The sequence below is a fragment of the Pleurodeles waltl genome, chromosome 4_1 (assembly GCF_031143425.1).
Source record: "Pleurodeles waltl isolate 20211129_DDA chromosome 4_1, aPleWal1.hap1.20221129, whole genome shotgun sequence".
Classification (NCBI taxonomy): Eukaryota; Metazoa; Chordata; class Amphibia; order Caudata; family Salamandridae; genus Pleurodeles; species Pleurodeles waltl.
The window spans coordinates 690,306,326-690,324,929 of NC_090442.1; positions in this window are offsets into that span (position 1 = coordinate 690,306,326).

Genomic DNA, 18,604 nt, shown 5'->3' on the forward strand with positions numbered 1-18,604 from the left:
GCTGCTCATCAGGATCTGATGAAGACATTTCTCCTTTGCCAAACAAATTGCAAAAAGGGAAACAGAGCAATCCAAGAAGGTTTACGCACACCAAAATCCAATACACAAATCAGGCAAAAAAGGAAATAAAGGCATTCATATGAGCCAATCACAATCCTTCCTTGAGGTGTGTTTTCTCTAATGGACCTCTCACAAGTGTCGGCAAATATCTTGCTTTATATGTTGAAACAAACAATACATAGTAAATTTTTCGGAGTTAATCCACAGCTCTAACATCTTCCATTGTTCAGAATTACAAGAAAACACTGTTAATGTAATTCAAATATATGATCCTGCGATTGGTTCACAAAAGCTGAACGGGAAGCACAGCCCCCTTAGACTCCACTCAGGAGGTTGTGCGGTAACTTTTGCTGGAGTGCTGGAGTTATCAGTTTTTAAAAATAAATATAATAAACATATTTAAATGACTACCCTTATTATAGATTAGTATTAAACTCTATGGGCCAAATACATCACTGTTGGGAATATCGATAAACACATTTCTGCAAATAAACATTAGGAGATCATTGTTTCTAATGTATGAAATTCAATGAGTTTTATTTAGCAAGTTCTAGTCGGTCACAAATCGACCTACCTCATGACTATTAATGAGGTATGTCAAAATTTGTGACCTATTAGGAATTGCTGCCCTCACAGTTTGGTGGCCTGCTGATGTCAGCAGACCACCATATCTGTGATTGCTTTTAAACAAAGTACTCTTTTTTCTTTAAATGTAACTCATTTTCCTTAAAGGGAAACAGGATGTGTTTAAAAATATTTTTTTTTCCTTTTGTTTGTTAAGGAAGACACAGTGGCCCTGTGGACCGCTATCTTCTCTTGAAGTTTTTTTTACATTAGCAATAGCAAGTGGAAAGATGTCCCAAGGGGACTCCGTCCCATTTGCAAATGCATTACCACTACACTTCGATTGTCAGTCAATTATGGATGTTTTGCAACTGGAATTCAGTTGCAAAATATTAATAGGTGCCTTTTTGACTCAGTATTTGGAAGGGACACCCTTTTTAAAAACAGAATTGGTATTAGGTTGAAAACCAGAATTGCAATTTGTTAACATGATACTGAATCGCAGTTTGGGTGTGATGCATACCAAAATGCATTTTTGTGGTTGCAAATGCCTGTTGCCCTAAGTGAACAAAGAGCAATACCTTTAAACAATACTTAAAGATAAAATTTAGCACTCTACAATCTCGCGACTGTCCTGGCAGCTGGGCACAAGACTCTCACCAGTTTAATAAAACACCTTAAAAATAGATTTACATGGTCAAAACCAATAGCATACATTAGTATTATTCCCCAGACTGATTTCAGCTCTGGAGACCCCATCACCAGTCAACAAAGGGTAGGTAGCCTAGTGCCCACCCAGGGTACCCACCATGTCCACGTTGGGGGCTGCAGGGGAAGCATCATGGCCCCCAGTGCTCCAGACAGTTCCCCGCATCCAGCGGGAGCTGGCATTGGACCCACCTGCAGGGAGCAGCTAAAAATGCTGTTTCCCGCAGGTGGGGCAAAACTCAGTTAAGGGTGGGAAACCACTATGTCCCCAGGGTGGGCACTCCAGTCCTGGGGGATGGGGTCCCTAAGGCCAATAATGGCTCTAAGAGGGGGCCTGGAAGATCCCCTCCCCTTTCTAATTGTGGATGGGCCTGGTGGAATGGGGTCCCCCCGGGGCCACTGTCAGGTCAGGGAGGGGGACCATGCAGTCTCCAACCCCCATTACTATCATGGCCTGGGGAATGTGGGCCAATTTTGCCTGGGGAAGGATGCTACATGCCTCCCCCTTCTTACCTAGGGATGAAATAGGTGTCTGCCCCCTCTTATCTATGAGTCTGGGCCCTGGCAGATAGGGTCCCTGGGGTCAAAATCAGCCCACATGTGCCACCTCGCCCCAAACATTTGCATTTCCCCCCCGGGTCCCGGACACTCTGGGGGGCATAAAAAAATAAGCATGGGAAACTGTGTTTTTTTAAATTTTTAAATCCATGGATCCTCAGTACAATTTAGGCAAAAAAAAATCTTTGGCTCCAGGCAATGTACCTGTGGGGACCCCACCACCAGGCCCAGGGAGTCAGGGTATTTCTTCCCTGCTCCCTTATGTTTTTTTAAATGTTTTTTTCTTGGGACTCAGCTGAGTCTGAGTCCCAAGATGTCTTTTCACCACTTACTGGTTGAAGTGGTGGCAGCCAATTGGATCTCATCATGAAATCGGTCAGATCCGCGGACCCTCCAAGTCTCTAGATAAACATATTTCTAAAACTACGGAACAGATTTACACCAAATTACAAAACACACTTAGGCCCTCATGACAACCCTGCTGGTCGGTGATAAAGTGGCGTTAATACCGCCAACAGGCTGGCGGTGATACATGCGGGATTATGACCATGGCGGAAACAGCTCATACAGACAGCCACTTTAAAACACCGACCGCCAGGGTGGAATCAACAGGCAGGCAATGTTCCACCAACTGTAAAATGATACACCAATCCACCACCTTTTCCGGGGTGGTACCAACAACATCAAAAGCCTGGCGGAACACTGCACAGAACGACTTACCTCTGGAGACTCAGGAAACAACCACGCCTCCATGGAGCCCGAGTTCCATGTCCTCCTGATGTTGTTTTACGTCCTGCTATACTACGAACAGTGAGTACAGCCGCCTAGCACATAGGGGAGGGAGGGAGGGAGGAAAAAGAAAGTGACACACACACACAGCACACCCACCCCCATCCCCAACACCATACACACAAGCAGATGCAGTTACATAACATATCCACCCCGTACCTCTCAGGAATAATGCATTGACAACTACTATAGAGCAAAAGGAGTGTAATAAGATAAGTATAGTAGAAATACATACATCCAAATCAAAAATATATACATATTTACAAATCAAGGGACACTGCCCAGTCCTCAATGTCCCTGGGCCACAGGGCCACATCACAAAGTCCAAGGCCCCACCTCACTCCTGCAACAACACGGAGAGAACACTGCAGGTTCATCAGGTCAAAAATAGCCAGGCACCTCAGGGGGATGCGGAACGGGGGGCACCTCAGCTGGAAGATGGTACAACGCCACTGGTCCTGGAGGGGGCAACATGCCCTGTGCTTGGTCCTGGGGAGTAAAAGGCCACAGTCTCTCAAGTGGGTGATTTGCCCACAGTCACTGGAGGGGGCAACATGTCCTGTGCGCTATCCTGGGGAGTAAAAGGCCACAGTCTCTCAAGTGGGTGACTTGCACACATGCTCTGGAGGGGTCACCATGCCCTGTACTTGGTCCTGGGGAGGCCAGGCCACAGTCTCTCAAGTGGGTGTCTTGACCACTGGTTCTGGAGGGGCATCGTGCCCAGTGAACTTCATCCTGGGGAGGATGGGGTGAGTGGAAGGCTTCTCCACTGGTTCTGGAGGGGGCATTGTGCCCAGCGAGCTTCATCCTGAGGAGGATGGGGTGAGTGGATGGCATCTCCACTGGTTCTGGAGGGGGCATTGTGCCAAGTGAGCTTCATCCTGAGGAGGATGGGGTGAGTGGATGGCATCTCCACTGATTCTGGAGGGGGCATTGTACCAAGTGAGCTTCATCCTGGGGAGGATGGGGTGAGTGGAAGGCTTCTCCACCGGTTCTGGAGGGGGCATCATGCCCAGTGAGCTTCATCCTGGGGAGGATAGGGTGAGTGGAAGGCTTCTCCACTGGTTCTGGAGGGGGCATCATGCCCAGTGATGCAGATCTTGGGGAGTGCATGGTCACAGTCTCTCAGATGGGTGTCATACCCACAGGATATGCAGGGGCCAGGTCGCACAACAGCCCATGGAGGCAGGACTACACACTGTCCGCCGGCAGTGACAACTGTTCAGTGGTGGCAGCGGTGGTGCTGCTGCTGGTGGAGCTGCAGTGGTGGGGGGAGGCTTCTGCCCATCCCCTGCAGCCTCGGACAGCTGCCCACTGGGGCTGCTGCTGGTGGCGATGCTGGTGGTGGTGCTGGCAGTGGTGGGGGGGGGCTCCATCCCATCCCCTGCAGCCTCGGACGGCTGCCCACTGGGGCTGCTGCTGCTGGCGGCAGTGCTGGTGGCAGCGCTGGCAGTGGTGGGGGGAGGCTCCAGCCCATCCCCTGCAGCCTCGGATGGCTGCACCACCATAGTTGGTGGTGTGGGCTCCGACTGAGTTCCAGCACAAGGCCTCTTGTCCCTTCTGCCTGCTGGTGCAATCCCCTTGCCCTTCCTGCCAGCAGCTGGGGATGGCCCCTTGCTCCTTTTGGCAGCAGATGGCTCCTTGCTCCTTTTGGCAGCAGCTGGGGATGGCTCATTTGACAGCAGCTGGGGGTGGCTACTTGCTCCTTTTGGCTGCAGCTGGGGATGGCTCCTTGCTCCTTTTGGCAGCAGCTGGTTATTGTTCCTTGCTCTTCCTTGCAGCATCTGGAGGTGGCTCCTTGCCCTTCCTTTCTGCAGCTGGGGGTGGCTCCTGGCCCTTCCTTGCAGCACTTGGTGCAGGCACCCTTGCTGTGTGGCTGCCTGGTGCCCGGGATCATTTCCCACCTGGAGTTGCTGTGGACACTGCTGTGCCCGTGGACTGGGTGGCTGAGGTGCTTGCCTGGGTTTTAGTCACCCTGGCCTGACGTGAAGGACAGGGAGGAGGAGAGGTATTGAAGAGGTCAATGGTGGAGAGGAAAAGCTTCTTAGGGACATTGGGACGGGAACAGGGAAAAGGTTTGGGAGTGGAAGAATAGGAAGTGGTTGTTGGAGGAGTCAGTCTGCTGCATTTGGATGCAGGCGCATGGGCTGGATGCTGTTGTGAGGTGGATGGCTGTTGGGTGTCTGTGTGTTTACATTTGTGTACTTTGGGAGGAGGGGGCACAGACGCAGTGGGAGAGGATGCAGGGGACGTGTGTATGGATGTAGGGGTGGTGACTGCTAGTGAGGTGTGTGCTCTGATAGGTGTGCTGTGATGGTGGTAGTGGATGAGGATGTAGTGCATGCAGGTGTGAGTGGAGACGCTACTGGGAGGGAGGTGGACGAGGAGGAGGAGGGGGCCACAGTGGAGGCAGCGGATGTTGATATGTCTGCATCTGGATGGTGTTTGTGTGAGTGCCTGTGGGGCTGCATATTATTTTGTTAAATCAGCACTTGTTGCTGTGCCTCGTTTTTCTGTGATACCGTTTTTATCCTTTACCCTGGGCAGTTTTAAAATAGAGGAAGCAGGGGGGGTTGTAATTCATTTTAAAGCATTTTTATCTATTTAATCCATTGATTTTTTTACTGGGTCTATTTCAATTTGAGGCTTTTAGGCATTTTCATTTCCCTAACCGGCGGCCATTATCTGGACGTTTTGCGGTGGCCATTTTGGTCTCCGCTCTAGTTGTTTGTGTGGAGCTTGGTTGGCACACCCACATGATTCATTTAAGCTCGGGCGGCCGCCGGCTCCACAAGGTATAGAACTTCCTTATTTTGCACTATCTATCTCTTCTATTGCTGCATGTTATCGTATTTACTTAAGAATTTTTAGAATTTGGTTGACATCATATCGGGGCTGCATATTATTTTGTTAAATCAGCACTTGTTGCTGTGCCTTGTTTTTCTGTGATACCGTTTTTATCCTTTACCCTGGAGATTGGTTGGCACGCCCATGTGATTCATTTAAGCTCGGGCAGCCGCCGGCCCACCAAAGGCAAGCCCGTCTGCGCCCGTCCGCACCCTGGCGCGCCCAGGGGCCAGGGATGCTGCCCCTATCCCTATTAATAGGCTGTGCTATTCCTCCTCTCAACTGCTTGCCTTTAGAAGTCACCCGCCATGCTCCGCTAGGATAAACATGTCTCACTCCCTCACTGGCTTTTCATGTCCTGATTGTTTCTGGACTCCCCCCACTGCTCCTTTTATTTCCCCTCAGCCTCAGTTGGGTAACATGTTACTTCTCAACTGCCTTTCTCTACCAGCGCATGCCTTACACATATATACACTCTTGGAGCAATCTACACCTGATGCCTTGTTCCTAACGGAAACGTGGCTCAATGAGGATTCCTCAGCTGATATATGTGAATCTCTGCCCCCTTCCTATTCTATTACCCATATAGATAGGTCTCAAAATAGAGGTGGTGGGATAGCAATTATTCACAAAACGACCATTAAGTGTCGGACATCGCCTCTTAAGCTCCCTGACTGTGAAGGTATGCCCTTTTCCCTACAACTATATGCTACTTTTACTTTTTCGGGTATTCTTCTTCAGTGATCACCTACGCCGACGATACTCTATTAGTCGTCTCTCTCTCCAGTACTGCAAAGTCTCCCTCGGCAAATCTATCTGTCTGTATGAAGGACATAAGTGACTGGATGATTCAATCCAAGTTTAAATTAAACGACGGCAAATCTGAAGTACTCATTTTAGGCAATGGCTCTCCTGCCTCCCCTTTATCTTGTTACTCAGAGACCTTTGCCAGTCTTCCGTCCCCTAAAAGACAGGTAAAAAGCCTAGGTTTTATACTGGATTCCCGTCTTACGATGGAATCACAAACTAAGAAAATCTCCTCGGTTCGTTTTGGCCTTATCAGATCGCTTAGGAAGATTCTCAATCTTCTCCCTCCTTTGTCCAGAAGGATCCTGGTCCAGGCATTAATTCTTTCCCGCCTGGACTATGGGAATTCCCTCTACCTCAGCTCCCCGGAATACGTGATAAGGAAGCTGCAGATTGTTCAGAACGCTGCAGCTAGGCTCCTTATGGACTGCCCGAGACATTTATCTGCCAAGCCGGGTCTTGTGGCTCTCCACTGGCTGCCGGTCAAACATCGCATACATTTTAAATCCCTGTGCATCACTCACAGAGCCTTACATAACATAGGACATTCCTTTTTTAGAAAACACATTTATATTAGATCTTCTTTAGCTCGGCAGATTAATATACCCTGTGTCTATAGAGCATGGGGTGGAAACTCCTTTACTATCAAGGCTGCCCATCTTTGGAATGCCTTACCTTCTGAGCTTTGCCATGAACCTTCTGAATCCTTATTTAGGAAGAAACTGAAAAACATTCTTTTTAGTCATTAGTTGTGTCTTTTCATGTGTCTTGGATTTCTCTGTACCTTTAGCGCTGGGATGCCCTCGGGTAGCTATGCGCTTTACAAAAATGTATAAACTAAACTAAACTTAACTAAACTGTGGGATGATGTGTAGTGCTTGTGTTTGTCATGTCCACTCTTGTGTATTGTCCTGTGTGCATGCTCATCTGCCTGTGTGCTTGGGATAGGTTTGGGTTGAGGGGAATGGGATTGGGTAGAGGAAGTTGGAGGGGGGAGGGTGGAAGCAGGGACAATGGCTGCCATCAGAGAGGAGGCCAGAGCCTGGATTGATTTGTATTCGGCCACCAAGCCAGTGTGAACACCATCCAGAAATGTATTGGTCTGTTGCATTTGGGCTGTCAGCTCCTGGATGGCATTCACAATGGTTGACTGCTCAACAGAGATGGACCGCAGGAGGTCAATAGCCTCCTCACTCAGGGCAGCAGGGCTAACTGGGGTAGGGCCTGAGGTGCCTGGGGTGAAGGAGATGCCCACACTCCTGGGAAAACGGGCACGGGAAACTCGCTTAGAGGCTGTACGGGGGTGGTGGCTGTACCTGTAGCTGGGGTAGGAACAGAGGTGTCCGCCACCACCAGGGAGCTTCCATAGAACGAGGTATCTGTGTCCAAACTGTCCTCTCCAGTCTCCGCTGTGGTGCTCCCCTCCGTCCCACTGGTGCCCTCACCGTAGGTGGATTCGGCCTCCTGGGTCTTGTGGGATGCAGCTCCCTCCGTCACCGGTGCCTCTGCTTCTCTGCCAGATGATGCTAATGCACATAAGGACAGGGTGATAAAACAAAAAGGGGGGGAAGAGACAAAGGATACACATGGTCAATGGCGGCACCACCACCGTTGGCGTACACAACACACTCACACACAGGAAACAGCCCTACGCATTAGGCAATGCACTACCAGTCACAATGCTAGTCATCAGCCCATTTACAGGGACACCTAACGCCAATTGCAGCATACCTGAGACCCACAGACCCCTGCCCAGTAGTGCATGCCTGGTAGCTTGGTTGTAGGACTTTCACATGAGAACCGTGCCCAACATGGGACCCACTCTGCAATGTCCGGTCTGGCCTAGGGGCACCCACAGGCCCACATCATCCACCCGGATACCACCCCACCAGGCATCAGTAGTAATGAAGAGCACTGTACTCACCCCCTTGTTGCTGCTGTGATGCCCCCAAGCGCCCATCCAGCTCCGGATAGTCCACTGCCAGAATGCGGGCCATCAGAGGGGACAGGGTTCGACGGGCACCCCTTCCTCATTGGGAGGCCATCCCCAGCTGGGCCTCACCCTCTTCCATGCCCAGCATCTCAAATCCTCCCACCGTTTGTGACAGTGGGTGCTCCACCTGTCGTAGACCCCGAGGGTCTGCACATCCTTGGCAATGGCATGCCATAAACCGTTCTTTTGGAGGACGCTGACCTGCTGAGGAAATATACACAGGAAAAGGTATTAGTCTGACTGTCCTACCTGTTACACTTCTAGCCCACCATGCCCCATCCCATCCCCATTAGCACAGACAAGGCCCAGAATACATGCTGCACGCCTCCCAGGGCCCAATACATGAAGCCTTCACACACAGAACTCGATGCATTCACGCCCCACGCATCTTACACATGGTGTACTCACCTGTTGGTCTGGAGGCCCATACAGCAGTCGGTACTGAGGTAGGACCCCATCCACCAGTCCCTCCAACTCCACCGAGGTGAAGGCAGGGGCCCTTTCCCCAGTGACATGAGCAATGGTCGGTTCCAGACACAGGTACCGCAGCACATGCAGTGTAGGTCCTCTCCTGTTGAAGGTCAGATCGCAAGTGAGTGAACAGATAGAAAATGGCAGTCACATCCATGGCGGTGCATACCGTCACTGCCGCCATATTTCATGATTGGCAACTGTACCCCATAGGGGCCAATTATAACAAATGAGGAGTTGCATGGCGGTTCTCAAACGCCTTCCGCAACGGCGCACAGCATCAGCAGAATTAGCTCATTTCCGCATGTCCCTCCATACAGGACAGGTGGATGCCATTTCGGGGGGGGCAAGCCATTGATCATAACTGCCTCACAGTACACAAATTCACATTAAAGACATATCCCACCACAATATTGCAGCAATCACAATATGCATTGCACTGTAGTGGTTAGAATGTACAGATAATGACCAACTGCTCACTCTTTTGCCCCATAGGTTGCTACCGCTGTAGATGAATAGGAGATGGACACATCCCCCGTGTACAGACTCCATGTGGACTTGGCAACAATGGAGGACAGGCACATCATCCTCACCTATAGACTTGAGAGGGCCACAATCACAGAGCTGTGTGCCCATTAGGAGCCTGACCTGAAATCTGCTATCCAAAACCCCACTGGGATTCCCCCCTCTTGTGCAACTGCTATCTGTGTTCCATTTCCTGGCAACAGGTTCTTTCCAAGTGACAGTGGGCTTGGCAGCAGGAATGTCACAGCCAATGTTCTCAATAGTGCTGACCAGATTGTTGTCTGCCATACTTGTATTTTTTCAAAGGGTGTTTATTTAAGTGCTAAGGAGTAGGGGGGCAAGTGCATTAGGCTGGGGTGATGATGGAGGAAAGTCCAGGTCAGAGTCCAGTCTATTTGTACCACAGGTGCAGTGTCCAAGGGGGCATAGGAAGGGGAGCATCAGCAGTTCAAGGTGGACAGGGAGATAGAGTGGGACACAAGGGTGATAATCAGGAGAGTCTTATTTGCTGGCAGGGGTCTTGGCAATAGTCTCTGGCTTCTGCCTGGATCGCAGGGTGCGTTTGAGGGGTTGTTCTTCTTCTGCAGGGGGGGTGCTGGTGGCCTGTTATTCCTGTGGTGGGGCCTCCTGTCCACTAGCAGCAGCGGAGGTGGAGGACTGTTCAGTAATTTGGCTAGTGTCAGGGGCCCACTGTTGTACCACTGCCTCCCCCATAGTGATGGCCATGTCAGCCAGCACCCCTGCAATGGAGACCAGGGTGCTGTTAATGGACTTCAAGTCCTCCCTGATCCCCAGGGACTGTCCCTCCTGCAGATCTGGCCCAGCGTATCCTGGAAATATTGATGTGCTCCCAGGATCGCAGTGAGTGTCTCTGGTAGGGTCGGTTCCCTGGGCCTGTCCTCCCCTCTCACACAGCAGTCTCCCAGCTTCCCTGTTGTCCTGTGCTTCTGTCCCCTGAACCGTGTGCCCACTGCCACTGACCCCAGGTTCCTGATTGTCTTGGGTTTGTGGGGTGGCCTGGGGTCCCTGTAGTGGTGGACACACTGCTGATTGACGTGTCCTGGGAACAGAGGTATGGACCCACTGGGTGGGTGCTGTGCTGGTGTTTCCTGATGATGGAGGCTCTGTGGTGGTGTGCGAGTGTGCCTGGGTAACCGACTGTCCGGAGGTCCCTGATGGGCCAGGTTGGTCATCCAGATTCAGGCAACCAGAGCTTCTGTCATCACCGTGGGCCTCTTCTGGGGGGGACTGGATGTCGGTGGAACCTCTTCGCCTGTGACATTGGCTGGATTACCTGTGGGGATGAAAATGCATTGTTATTTTATCTGCATGTGACATCTTGTGCATGGGTCTGTTGCCCTCTATGGTTGTTATTGCCCTGGCAGCTCTGGCTTGTGTGAGTTGTTATTTGGTGGGCTAGCTGTTTACCTCTAGTGTGCATACTGTGGTGATAGTTGTTCATGCAGGGCTGTTACTGGTGTCCATGCATTGGTGTTGCATGCAGGGCTTGGCATTGGGATGAGTGGGTTGTGATGGTGGGGTGTGTGGGAGTGATGGGAGTGAGTGTAAGGGTGGGGGTATGTGATGACATGCAGGTAGGGGGGTGATAGTAATAGAGAGTTGACTTACCAGAGTCCAGTTCTCCTCCTACTCCTGCCAGGCCCTCAGGATGCATGATTGCCAAGACTTGCTCCTCCCATGTTGTTAATTGTGGGGGAGGAGGTGGGGGGTACACTGCCAGTCCTCTGTGCATCCGGTTGATGTCTTGCTGCAATTGAACGCACCTTCCCACGTAGGTCGTTCCACCTCTTTCTGATGTCATCCCTTGTTCTGGGATGCTGTCCCACGGTGTTGACCCTGTCCATGATCCTCTGCCATAACTCCATCTTCCTAGCAATGGATGTCTGCTGCACCTGTGATCCAAATAGCTGTGGCTCAAGCCAGATAATATCCTCCACCATGACCCCTAGCTCTTCTTCAGAGATCCTGGGGTGTCGTTGTGGTTCCATGGGTGTAGTGTGAGTGGTGTGGGTGAGGGTGTGTAGGGTGATGTGTTGGGGTCTGTGATGTGGGGTGAGTGGGTGGTGTATGGGTGATGGTGGAGTGTGGCTGTGATCTTGTCTGTGGTTGTGGTGTCAGTCATGTGCCAATTGTTTGTAGTCATAAGGGAATGTGGGTAATGTGGGTGGGTGTTTTATAGTGGTATGGGTGTGTGGGCACGGTGTGTACATGTGTGTCAGGTGTGTGTAATTTGAATTGACCAATGTGGTGAAGTTCTGTTCATTTGTGTGTATTTTGAGAGTGGAGGCATGTACCGCCAATGGTTTACCGCCATAGAATGTCTGCCATGGTGATTCATGGGTCATAATGTTGAGGGTGTTGTTCTGTTGCCGTAATGGTGTGGGTTTTGATAGCGCCACTTTATCAATGACCTTTGGTGTGGCAGACTTTTGTGTGTGGCTGAATCGTGACGGATTGGTGTGTGTGTCATAATATGGGTAGCAGATATCCGCCCCAATGGTGGTATGTTGGCGGCAGTCGGCACGGCAGTGATTGGGATTTACCGCCAATGTCATAATGAGGGCCTTATTCTGGACCAAAATCTAGTTTTCTGCCAAATTTGGTGTAATTCCGTTCAGTGGTTCGGGCTGTAGTCGTGTCTGAAATCCCTTTGAATATTTTGGGAACTTCCATGTTTCCTCAACCTCCGCTTGACAAATCAGTCCAAAACTTTGCAGACAGCAGTTGAAGTGAGTGGCAAATAAGTTTTGAAAACTTTGTGTAGATTTGTCACATGGCACCAAAGTTATGAGCAAAACAAAAATGCTTTCCCAATGGAAACTAGGTGAAGCAGGCAGGAAAGCAGATGAAACAAATGGTCCTGCACACAGGGAGCAGCATTTCTTGCTGCTCCCTGTGTGTTGGAACAATGGAACTGCAGGGGAATAGAAGCTCCCCCGTGGTCCGCTGCACACTGGTGCAAGGGGCAAGGGAACCCAGTGAGAGATGGCCGGGGTCTAGGGAATAGGGTCCTCCGGGCCAAAATTGGGCCGGGGGGGGGGGCATGTGGCCCACTTAACTTTGGGCCCGAATTGCTATTTGCGACTGTGCAAAATCGGAAATGGGATGCAAAAATCCCATTTCCGACTCAAAAAGCGATGCGAACCGTTGCAACCCCATTTTGCGACCCGCAAATAGGAAGTTGCAATTTGCGAGTCGCAAACCATATGCAATTGCAACTCGCAAATTGCGACTAGTCGCAAAAAGCCCAGTTTGCATGTCCCATTTACCACCAACTCAGAGCAGGTGGCAACCATTACCAAAGTATAAAAGGAGACCCAGAAGGCATCTGGGTTACTCAAGATGGCGGAGATATACCTGATAGCAGTGAGGAGGAGATTCCACGCAGCCCAGCAGAGGAGGAGGAGGAGCCAGAGACAGGAGAAGATTTACAGAACAAGGCAGACACTTTTCCAGCAAACTGAGGAAGAGATATTCGACAAATACCGCCTTAGCAGCGCGGCCATACTAGAATTAATTGAATTACTAAAACCACAGCTAGAACGCCAGACGCTGCGCGGCTGCGCCATCCCTACGCATGTGCAAGTGCTATGCTCACTGCACCTCTTGGCCTCAGGGAGCTATCAGGGGGTCATTGCTGTGGCAGGTGGGGTATCTCAAAGTGCACTGTCAAGGTTCCTCAGGGCATTCCTAGATGCCATACTCACACACATGTCTCACTTCATATACCTACCCAGGAATGAGGCAGAAATTAACAGCACCAAGCTGCAATTTTACCGGATTGCCAACTTTCCCCATGTCATAGGGTGTGTAGATGGGACACATATTCAAATATGCCCCCCTGCAAACCTGGAACATCTGTTCCGCAACAGAAAGTGTACCCACTCACTCAATATTCAGGTTGTTTGTGACGCCCACTATGTCATCACCGACATTGTAGCGAAATTTCCAGGCAGTACCCATGACTCCTACATTTTTAGGCACAGTGGGATACACCAACGCCTGGAACGTGGGGAGTTTGGAGACGGATACCTCCTAGGTAGAGCTGCATACACCTCGTAGACATACACACAGGTCACTGTGCACACCAACCAGGACTTTCTAACAGTGTAATGTTTGTGCCCAACAGGTGACAGTGCATATGCTCTACGGCCATGGATTATGACTCCGTACTTAACACCCAGCAATGATTCCGAGAGGCGATACAACAGTGCACATAAGAGGACCAGGAACATAATAGAACGCACCTTCGGATTGCTGAAAGCAAGGTTCAGATGCCTCCACCGCAGTGGAGGTGCCCTCCAGTATACCCCCATTACAGCATTCAAAATTGTTGTCGCATGCGCCATCCTGCACAATATTGCCACCCGACGTGGGCTACCTCTCACCCCTGCAGACCCACATTTGTGTCATGTGCCCCTACATCAGGGACAGGGTCCAGTCTATGTCCTACGGCGGCCTCTGCCAGCCTGGCTGGTCCCAGGTTGTTCTGCAGTGCTCTGCCTGGTACTCCCACTCCGGAGCACCCTAGTGTCAGTGACAGGGACACTGCTCACTGTAGAGCCCTCTTTGCTGTCCTGGGGTGTGTCCCCTGTGCCCCTGGACAGATGCCGTGCTTCCATTAAATCGATCACATGTGTGATCCGGCCCAGGCCTCTAGCCACATCCCCTGCAAAGTGGCCCATTTCTACTTGGAGGCCAACTGTCCTTCTCGACAGGCCAGTGGTGTTAACTGCCAGTCTGCCAATTGATGTGGCCATCCTGTCAAGCCTCTGTAGCAGCTGACGGTCCCTGCGCCGCCCACCCTCGCCCTGTGACAGTAGTCCTGCCACCAGTTCCCTCATGGACAGGGTTAGGTCCCCAGTGTTTGTGCCAATCACGTCCAATTGGGAATGGAGCTGCTGCATGCTGGCCTCATTGCTCCTCACAAAGCGGTGCAGCACCCCACTAATACGCCCTAACATATTGTTCTGCAGGCGCTGACCACGGAGCAGCTGTGCCTCGGTGTTGGTGGTAGATGGACGGCCGGACTCAGCCTGCAGCCCTGCTCTCCTGAACCTGCGTCGCCTGCGCAGCGGTGGATGCCCTGTGTGCTCTACTGTGGCACTCCTGCCTGTTGCTGGCGCAGCCTCCTGAACCACTGTTGCAGCAGGTGTTGACATCACAGGGATGGTGTTAGTCGTGCAGGTGGGAGTGGTGGCAGCTCCTGTGCTGTCCTCATGGGGCTGGCTGCTGTGGCTTGTGGTGGTGTCTTGTGTGAGACCTGTGGGACATGGGGAACAGACTGTCAGTGTCTACTGTCTGTTGCACACTTCCTAATAAACATTTGCCTATGAACTGCCTACTTGACTACATTTCCCATAATGCATCATTCTGGTGTTTGCTACCCTGTAATGGAGCTATCTTGGTTGTGCATGCCCCTGTGTACATAGTGGGTGGGGGTATGGCATTGATGGGGGTACAGGCATATCACATGGTACTCACCGGTTGATGTAGTGGGCTCAGAGGTGTCCAGATCTCCTATTCCTGTCACTGCCTCCTGCTCCAGGGTCTCCTCCACCCTTTCTTCCAGGGGTGTGGGTGGTGGTACGGATGATGGTCCCCCTCCTGTGCCTCTCATCTCCCAGAGCCTTTCTGCCACCCTCTCCTTGGTTCGGGAGCGGAGGTCATACCACCGTTTTTTGATCTCTTCCACACTCCTGTGGCTCATCCCCAGGGAGTTCACTTTTTCTTGGATCTCCAGCCAGAGTTGTTTTTTGGTTGCTTCTGGCACATTGAGGGCTGCCTTTCCAAAGAGATCATCATAGTGCTGACAGCATTCTTCTGTCAGCACCTCCAGCTCCTTCTCAGAAAATTTGAGTTTTCGTTTTCTTGGTGTTTCAGCCATTGTAGCTGCTGTTCCTCCTGTTGGCTGTGCAGCAGTTTAAAATGGGTGTGGTCCTCCCTCCTCCCAGGTGTATTAGTAAACTTCCTGGCTGTGATGTCATCATCATGTGCCAGGAAGTGTTTCCAGAGTGTTCTGGAGTGGTTTCTGGAGTGTTCTGCAGCACCTGCAATCAATTTACATGGTACTCGCAATTTGCGACACCCACTTGCAAATTGCGAGTTCGTTTTTTGCGCGGTCGCAAACAGCGACCTCGCAGACAGCGGACTCGCTATCTGTGTTGCGACTCCGGGTGCGAGTCGCAAATTGTACACGGACATTGTACCTGCATTCCTATTAGCGACACGCAATTTGCGAGTCGCACGTACTCGCAAATTGCAAGTCGCTAATTTTTTTGTACCTACATCTGGCCCTTTGCTTCTTAAATTAGCCAAGCCCCAGGGAATGGGGTCTCCAGGGCCAAATTGGCCAGTGGAAGGGGCCATGCAGCGCCATACCTTTTCATGAATTGGCTGTGCCTTGTGTCCCTGGAGTCAAAATCAGCCAGAGAAAAGGGCCACGCAGCTCTCTTCCCCTTACAATAATTGGCCAGAACGTTGGGGATGGGGTCCCCAGCGACAAATTGACTCGAGGAGGAAGCCATGTGGCCCCCTCTTCTTTTTCAATTTTAGATAGGCTGGGCCCCATGGGATGGGTTACTCAGGGCCAAGATTGGCCCGGAAAGGGGAGTCACGTGCCTCCCTCCCATTTCATGAATTGTCCAGGGCCTGGGGGATGGGATCCCCAGGGCCTAAATAGGCCCAAGAGGGAGGCCACACTCCCCCCTTCCCTTTAACTAATTTGAAGGTCCTGGGTGATGAGGTCCAGGGGCCAATATAGGCATATGTGGCTCTCTCCCCTCTCAGTAATGCAGCATTGGGTGCCTATGGGGAGCTGGCCGCAGGGCCTGGCTGCAGACCAAGCTCTGTGGCCAGCCCCAATCGCACACTGCTGAAGGCAACGTGCAGTGAGTCTTGGATAAAAGTAAGGTATTTTAATATTACTTAAAGTACAAAAAAAAAACTTAGAAATTCACTGAAAAAGACAAAGGTTACTGGGACGTTATAGTTATGAAATAGAATGAATAAAAACCTTAGATTTTACACGTGTGAAACAATAGAAATTTAACAGTTATTGTTATACTTATCTCACAACACTGTAACTTGTGCTGTAAGGTAACTATAACTCATGACTTCGCCATGCCCTGCTACTTACCCAACATATTAAATCAGTGATGACATCTTATATGACATCATCATAATATAACTACAACATTTGCAAAAAAATTATGAATGAGAAAACTGTTCATAGTGGAGGCACGAGATATAGTTACCTTAGAGCACAAGTATACTTGGCCCCGACAATGGGGTCTACAGGACTGATCTACGGCTCAGAAAGGCAGGCTGCACACCTCCCCTGAAATCAATATTGCACCGACTGCCAGGTTCTGGCCCAACCCAGGGTTTTAATTTTTTTAAACCACAGGAGCCCACATTTTTGTTTTTAAATAGGACTGTGGATCCGCACATCAATGATCATGTCTTAAAAACAGACCTAGTTGGGGGGCATATCCCTAGCCTGCCTCCCTATATGCTTTTTCTTTTTTTTCTTAACTTTTTGTCAGGACAGAGAATTGAGTCCACAAGTCTAAAATGGATGTGGCCACATCCATTAATGTGGCAGCCAATCAGATCATATCTAGAAATCTGTCAGCTCTGCAGATCTTCCTTAGCAGGAAAAATAGATAGTTTTCTAACTTTATTTCTCAAAACCTATTCAACAGGTTTACATTAAAATCACAAAAAGCACACTTTTAGGTATGGGTGGGCTAAGAATTCTGCTGTAGGGTGGAGTTTATTTTGTCTGGTTGCTCGCCAATGTTAAGTTGGGGAGTGAGAGAAATTGCTAAGTTGGCAAGCGCAACAAGATTATTAAACACAGGCGGTCACCCAGGTCAAATTTTAGGACCAGGATTTTTATTCCTATCAAATTTGCATAAGTTCTCTACAGCCGTTTTGGCTGTAGCTGTGTCTTATTTTCCTATGAAAAATTTACGGAGAAAATGTGTTTTGGGACCCCCACCCCTTTTCTTTTGGTCCTCACTTGATGGATCATACCTAAACTTTCAAGGGAGGAGCTGAAGTGGCAGAGACTTTTTTTTAAGTGTTGTGAAGAGTCATCAAATAGTACCAAATGTATAAGTAAAAAAATAAATGTTTTTCCTTTTTAAACGTGGTCCTGACTATAACTGCTCAATGGCCACACAAAACACAGAATCTTGTCAGCAAAAAATTATTGTTCCACACAGCACTTTATTTTCTTTCTTTATGTGGGTTTTGTTAAACCTACTCTATATTGTCAATATACTACAAAGAAACAGACATATCTGCAGTCTCAGGCAAATGACCAATACTCAAGTACTTCAAATCTTTCTGAAGCGCACTAAAAATTAATTAATAAATATTCTAATATAAACAAATCTGTAACAAATAGCATTTGTAATATGATCATACAATGCCATCTCAGGTTGCAGGGAACATTTATAAACCACTCAGTATTTATCTTTATGGTTTATAAATTTCACCAGGACCCCTCAATGGCAATACAGCCACATTTTAAAGTTACACATTATGGGCCTCATTACAACCTCAGTGGTCTTTTGTAAAGACCGCCGAATCTGCGGGCACAGTATACTGCCAGTGCTGGAGGTATATCTGGCTCCCTATTTTGACTTTTTCACTGGGCCAGTGGAAAAGTCACATCAGCATTGCAGCAGGCACGTAATAGAGCCGGCAGCAATGCTGATGTGCAGTGGGTGCAGAAGCACCCGTCGCGCATTTCACTGCCCGAAATTCTGACAGTGAAATGCGCGATGGGGCTGTGCCTGGGGGCCCCAGCACTACCCATGCCAAGTGCATGGGCAGTGCAGGGGCCCCCAGGGGCACCCCGAGTCCCCTTACTGCCAGCCTTCCCATGGCGGTGTCTGCTGCCACAGACAGGCTGGCGGTAAGGGGAGTCGAAATCCCCAGCCCTGGCGGATTACAACCGGCGGGACCGCCATGGCTTTATACCGCTGGTCCTGGCGGTATTACCTTGGCGGAAGCGCCACAGTCGTGATAAGGCTGGCAGTACCGCCAGCCTGTTGGTGCTACTACTGCCACTATAGCCCTGGCGGTCACCGACCGCCAGGGTTATAATGAGGGCCTATGTATTCTACACTACACGTTTGCCTCTTTTTGTTACAAAAAATACAATGGAATATGCATGTAATTTGACAGACCCTCAATGTGGTTATGTTGCTCTTGGGCTTTGTGGATTCATGCATATCCATCAAAGCA